At 44.9% G+C, this 5,906-nt stretch overlaps 1 pseudogene; it reads left to right on the forward strand.

Annotated features, from left to right (window-relative positions):
• The window catches only part of LOC102843199, an 86,840-nt pseudogene extending 83,510 nt beyond the window's left edge, over positions 1–3,330 (forward strand).
• The last annotated feature ends 2,576 nt before the right edge of the window (positions 3,331–5,906 follow it).

The following is a 5,906-nucleotide window of genomic DNA, read 5'->3' on the forward strand; positions in this document are numbered from 1 at the left end:
GCACAGCCCTTGGCCAGTCCCAAAGTTCAGAGCTGGCAGGTGGGGGGGCACGAGCCGGGTCGGGGGGGGAGCAATGCAGTACCTGAAGATAGGGTTCGCGGGTCAGAGATGCAGGGGTGTGTGATGTGTCTCTTTCTTAAAAGCTTAATGTGTAAATAGCATAGAGTGTCACAGAAGAGATCAGGGCAGTGCTCATGCGACGTTGTGGTTGACACATAGAACATTCAGAGAAGGAAATGATCCTGCTGCCCTGCAGGGCCATGGCAATGGAGTGGTGTGATGCTGTAGAATGTTTGTGTTTTGAAGTAGTTCTTGGAAGATTTAGTAGGATTGAGAGCCAAGGTGACAAAACTTTAGAGATGTCCAGTTGTCAGTGGTAAAGCATTTGCCAAAAAGTTGAGGGTGAATATCTCAGGGGAGTGTGAAAAGATTGAACTGAATATGTTTTAGGAAAATAGTAGAAAATCAGAAAGACTGAATTCTTCAAATAGGAAAGCAAATGAAGATACTATAAAATGATACTAGGAAGCATTCTGGCTGCTAGAAAAAGTAGGCACAAAGGACTTAAAAAATGTTTGCCCCCCCCAAAACCCGAAGAATTTATTGGGTACTTACTCTACACTTATCTCTCAAGGGAGCCCTATGGCCCTTTGATCAGTACAGATCAAGGCTTTATTTGCAATTTATCCTGCAGAGAATCATCTGAACAGCAGCCACAACTAGGGTTGGCAAAGGAAATGCAGAGTGTTGTTTACACTTTGTTCTTTCTCTCTACTCTTATGTGTTTCTTCTGTTTGAGAAACCAGTTAATGAAAAAGGAAAATCTTGACTATGTGGAGTAAATTAATGCTATCCTAGAGATGAGACTGGCAGAGGCTGCTTGTACCAGGAACCGTTAGCATCGATTCCAAGCTGTTGCTGTCAAAGTAGCCGAGGACCAAAGAGTGAGCGCCTTCTGCCATTCACTTTCACAATGTAGTGTGACCCATCTGCTAGTGTGCTGTGGCTTCATCACCCTCCTCTTTCCCTTGCCCATGCCAGTCAGCACGTCAGAGTGATTACAGCATGGCAACTGGGTCTGGGGCCAACTTTTTATTTTGTCAGGACTGACACCATAAAAACTTTTATTAGGCCTTTTAATTTCTGCTTGCAAGAATAAAGAGTCAAGTGGATTGTGGATGATAATTCATTGCTCATTTCAATTCCAGCTTCTTTCATTGCATAGACAGTTGGCTGCTAACAGAATATCAATGCCTGGTACCTTGTTGGGTCGGTTGGTTTATAGAGAATGACTTTGGGCATTTGGGAGAATACATCTAGTTTGGAAGAAGGGGCGGAGGGAAGGAAAGCAGTCTCATGCACTTGCACTGTCCTCACCATATCTTAGCTTCTTAACTATAGGGCTCTTACACTGAGTTCTGTTGTCTTCCAGTGGGAGAAGCTGCGGATGACTGCCAGTGAACGCAGGAAGATCATTTTGTCTGTAACTTTTCACATCGTCGCCATCACTTGTGTAGTCTGGTCCTTGTACGTGCTCATTGATCGTACTGCTGAAGAGATAAAGCAGGGGCAGACGACAGGTATGTGTCTGGTGGATATAGCTCCATCCCAGAGTCTAGGTAGAGTTACTTCCTATGATCATGGGGACAGAAATTTATGTCTGGGTTTCTGAACAGACTGCTCTTAGGAAGCACCAAGTGTCTTTTTTAATTTCTTTTGTTATGGTAAGTTTTGAATCCCAGTCAGAAGAAAATAACTAGAGCCTGAGAGTCTCCCAGAACCATTTGTAGGAAGAGTGAAAGGGAAGTGCATACTCGTTCACACTTCTGGTGATGAAGCAAGATTTGACTTGTTAAGAGTCTACAGATGCTTAGAATCTATAAGCATTTGTTGTTGTTCTATGCCATCAAGTTGGAAATGACCCATTGCTGACCCTCCAGTGGGTTTTCAGAGGCAGTAAATAGCACCACAGGAGATTTCCCATCTTTCTCCTGTGGAGCAGCTAGGGTTTCAAAGTTCATGTTTTGGGGATTGTAAATGCAGTTTCCTACCACCAGACCTCCCCTCTATAAGCCCGGGGAAGTTTTATTTATTTCAGTTTAATAGAATCTTCTATGGACTGAACAGGTGTTTTTCTTTTACAGGAATCCTTGAGTGGCCCTTTTGGACTAAATTGGTGGTTGTAGCTATTGGCTTCACTGGAGGACTTCTTTTTATGTATGTTCAGTGCAAAGTGTATGTACAATTATGGAAGAGACTCAAGGCTTATAATAGAGTAATCTATGTTCAAAACTGTCCAGAAACAAGCAAAAAGAATATTTTTGAAAAATCTGCACTAACCCAGCCTTGAAAATAAAGATGGACCTGGGGTCTGTCATTCCAACACGAACTATTCTTGTTACACAGAGCCTGAGGACACTGGAGCAGCCATCTTTCAGGTCTTCCAGGTTGGAGGGGTTTGCCTTTCCTGGACATTATGAAGAGCTGAAGGGAATTGTTTACTGCCAATTGTGTACCTTTTATTATGTCATTTAATAGCATAGACTGGGCAGGTGAATATTAATGACTTCTCTTTTTTAAATCTTCCTTCATGAACCTTCTGATAAGCCCTCCCATGTGGAAAGCAGATATCTGGATTCCAAATGTGATGTGGGCAGGAAAGGCAGAGAACTATCACATGTGAAGTGGGGCTGGCTAAGTTCCTGATCATGCTCTTGGGCACTTGAGGAATGAAAGGCTGGGGGGCTGAGGGAAGAGCAAAAGAAAGATGATGCCAGGGCCCTGGGGTGCAGCCTCTTCGAGGAAGGCTGTCAGGAATGCCTGCTTGGGGCAAGGATTTCCACAGTCGCTGAGGAAAGCCCAGAGGTGGTGTGGGGACACAGACTGTGGCCTTCCTGCTCTGGCTGATGCTGCGCCTGTTGCTTCTAACAAGCAAACGGGACTGAGTGCTCTACAGTGGGGAGAAGTGAGTCACTGAGCAAAACAGCACTTTATCTTGTAGTATGTTTTCAGTGGGATTGATACTTTCAGTGTCTCATTTAGAAATGTTCCCTGTGTTATACCTACTTTCTCTTTTGCATTATAATCTGAAAAACCCTGTTTGCCTTATAAATTCTAACATGCATGACATTCACTCTGTGCTCATAAAACAGATATGATTATAAATATCAAATGAGCCTGAGATTTCTTTTTTCATTACCATAGGATTGATTGATGACACTTGGCAATTTGAGTGTAATTCTTATGGTTTTGAACCTGTTTTACAATGTTCTTATGTTACCTGTTCAGGTATTTCTGGTCAGACTGAAGAAGATTTACATGAAAATGTAAGCATATACATCTTGGTATGTGGGTATTGTGCACCTATGTGCCCAACAGGTATTGTGAAGTCACTACTCAGTGTAGAGGAGTAGATAGGCCAGCTTGCAGGATGTCTATGAATGAGACAGCCAGCTGCCTGGCCACCACCCTCTACCCCTTTCCTGCCATAACAAGAGAGAACAGAGAGAATCCTGTAGAACCCTGTATTATAGGCAAGTAAGAAGCAGCTCAAGGGCAGCAGGGTTTGTAGCATCAGAACTTGAGCAAGCCCTAAGGCTGTTGCTCGCCATTCTCCATTGTGTCTGACCCAGGACAGGCTGCTCAGGGTGAGTGTATAGTCTTGCCAGTCCTCAGCACCCACCTTTCTTACTAATAGGACAAGATGGCTTATTAAAATGAATAAGTGTGAAGCCTTAGAGTAATTCTGAAGCCTCAGAGGAGGCCAAGGATGTCTCACCTTACCCCCCTCCCCTCCAGCAAGGGCACTCCACTGTCTGCTGCTGCCCTGATGTCTGCCTCAGTGGACCCTTGCTCTGTGAAGCTGTTCTGCTGTGAGCTTCTGGTGGCTGGGCAGGCACTGGCCAGCCACAGGCTTATCCTGGGAAATGAGTTAGTCTGCCTTTTCTCTGTCCCCAGGTCACCTCGAGCCCCTGTCCTTGTTCACTGTGGCTCAGAGCGCAATTGCTTGATCCCCTTCTTAGCCCTGTGATACCAGGCAGTTGAGCAGAATGCCAGGCCTGACCTCGTATCTCCTGAGTAACTGTCCAGGGATGGCTGTGCTGCCTTATATTGTCCTTGTTTTGCCCTGGTGGGGTGAATGTCAGGTGAAGATCCAAGTTTAATTTTTAAGTGTGAATCTCACCTATACCTCTACCCCAACAAAGCCTTCTGTGCTGAACTTGGAAAGCATGGGCTGCCCATCCCCATACAAAAGGAACTGTGTTTCATTGGTGATATTTCCTGTGCCAGGTAGCTGGTATCCACTTTATGGCACGGGTGCCTTTTTCACCCATGCCCAAACATTCTTACATGAAGTTCTCTCGCTTATTTTCAGGAAGACTAAACACCACCTCATCACTGCTAAGCAAGCTCCTCTCATGTCCTTACTTCCTCTGCTAAAATGACATACAATTGTGCCTTCCCCCTCTCTTTCTTAGAGGCTCTGCTCACCAATAGCCCTCACCTTTAGTTTTAGATCAAGTTTTACCCATCAGAGTGACTTCACCAGGTGCTGACACATTGTGAGGTACAATCATCTGTCTGTTGGGTTTTTCCTTGCCCTTTCTGTTCCCTGACTCCCTCTGTTTTCACACATGGAGTTGCTGAGAGGCCTGCTTTGCACTGTGTGTGCATTTTAGGCGGTGCTTGATTGGCTCACCTAGAACCTGGAGTCCGTCCTTAGGTCCCAGGGCCAGAGAGTCTGGTGCTTACGGGCCCTGCATGGGAAGAGGGAAGCTGCCGCTTTGTGATACTGACTGGCTCTCCAGAAAGTTACAGTAGAGCACAGTACTACTGATTTCATTTACTAGCAGTCATATATGAGCTCAAGGTATTAGAAGAAATTCCTAGGAACCCTTTTCCTGGTTCAGGCCTTTCCTGCCTCCCTTTTTTGCCCCACTCTTCTCATGTAAGCATAGTTTCCAAACCTGCCAAAGCACCTACCTCGCCAGAGATTGAGAGGCTCCAGACAGCGAGCCAGTTCAAGAGCCTCATTTAAGCCCCATCACTTTGGGAGCTGTGTCTGCTTAGGAGCAGGCTGCAGAAGCTGGGCATGGGATCACCAGGGACATGCCCTGGCTCTAGTTCAAGAAGGGAAAGAACCACAATGATGTTGATACAGGTTTAAATTTTAAATTATTTCCTTTTGAATTTGCTTTGAAATATGCCGCTTCTGCCTCTATCCCAAGGAAAGGTGGAAACAGAGAAATAGAAGTGCTTTATGTGGGAAGTCACTGTTTAAGGTGTGCAGTCGATCACCTGTTTAGATGTAATGTTTATAGAAAGTTGATTGTTAATAAAAATCTAAATTTACACTGGCTTACATGGTGTAGTTTCCTAACAGACATTTCACATTTTTAGTTTTCATTAACTTAGGAAGGTTTCTCGTGATCTGTCTAGTTTTGTATCTTTTGGTGTATGTTCACGTTTTCTCAGTATTACAATTTCAAGAATTCTTTGTCGAGGTGAGTTATTGTGCTGTATGTGGGCGTGTCTTAATTGCAGCAATAAAACCTTTCTTTCCAAAGGAGTTTTCACCATAGTGTTTTCCTGCAAGGACACCAGGGACAGTGAGGGCATGGCACAGGCTGTGACCCCCCTCTGTGGGCTCTCTGTTTCATATCTGGAAAGGAGTTTTTGCAACCTCTGGAGTTACCTATTGAAACTTTTTGGGGAGGAAGATGAGCCTCATGTACAGTTAGGGGCCTAAGAAGATCAGCCATGGGAGTAGAATAGGTGTATTTGCCTCAACCACCCAGGCTGCCTTGTGTTTCCCACCACAGAAGAGGAATCAGAGTGCAGGTCAGGGTGTGCTGGGTGGGCAGTATACCTGTGGCAGTTGATCGCTTAGCTGCTTTATGTGTGAT

The sequence above is a fragment of the Elephantulus edwardii genome, unplaced genomic scaffold (genome assembly GCF_000299155.1).
Source record: "Elephantulus edwardii isolate Elephantulus edwardi_28Jun2011 unplaced genomic scaffold, EleEdw1.0 scaffold00213, whole genome shotgun sequence".
Taxonomy (NCBI): domain Eukaryota; kingdom Metazoa; phylum Chordata; class Mammalia; order Macroscelidea; family Macroscelididae; genus Elephantulus; species Elephantulus edwardii.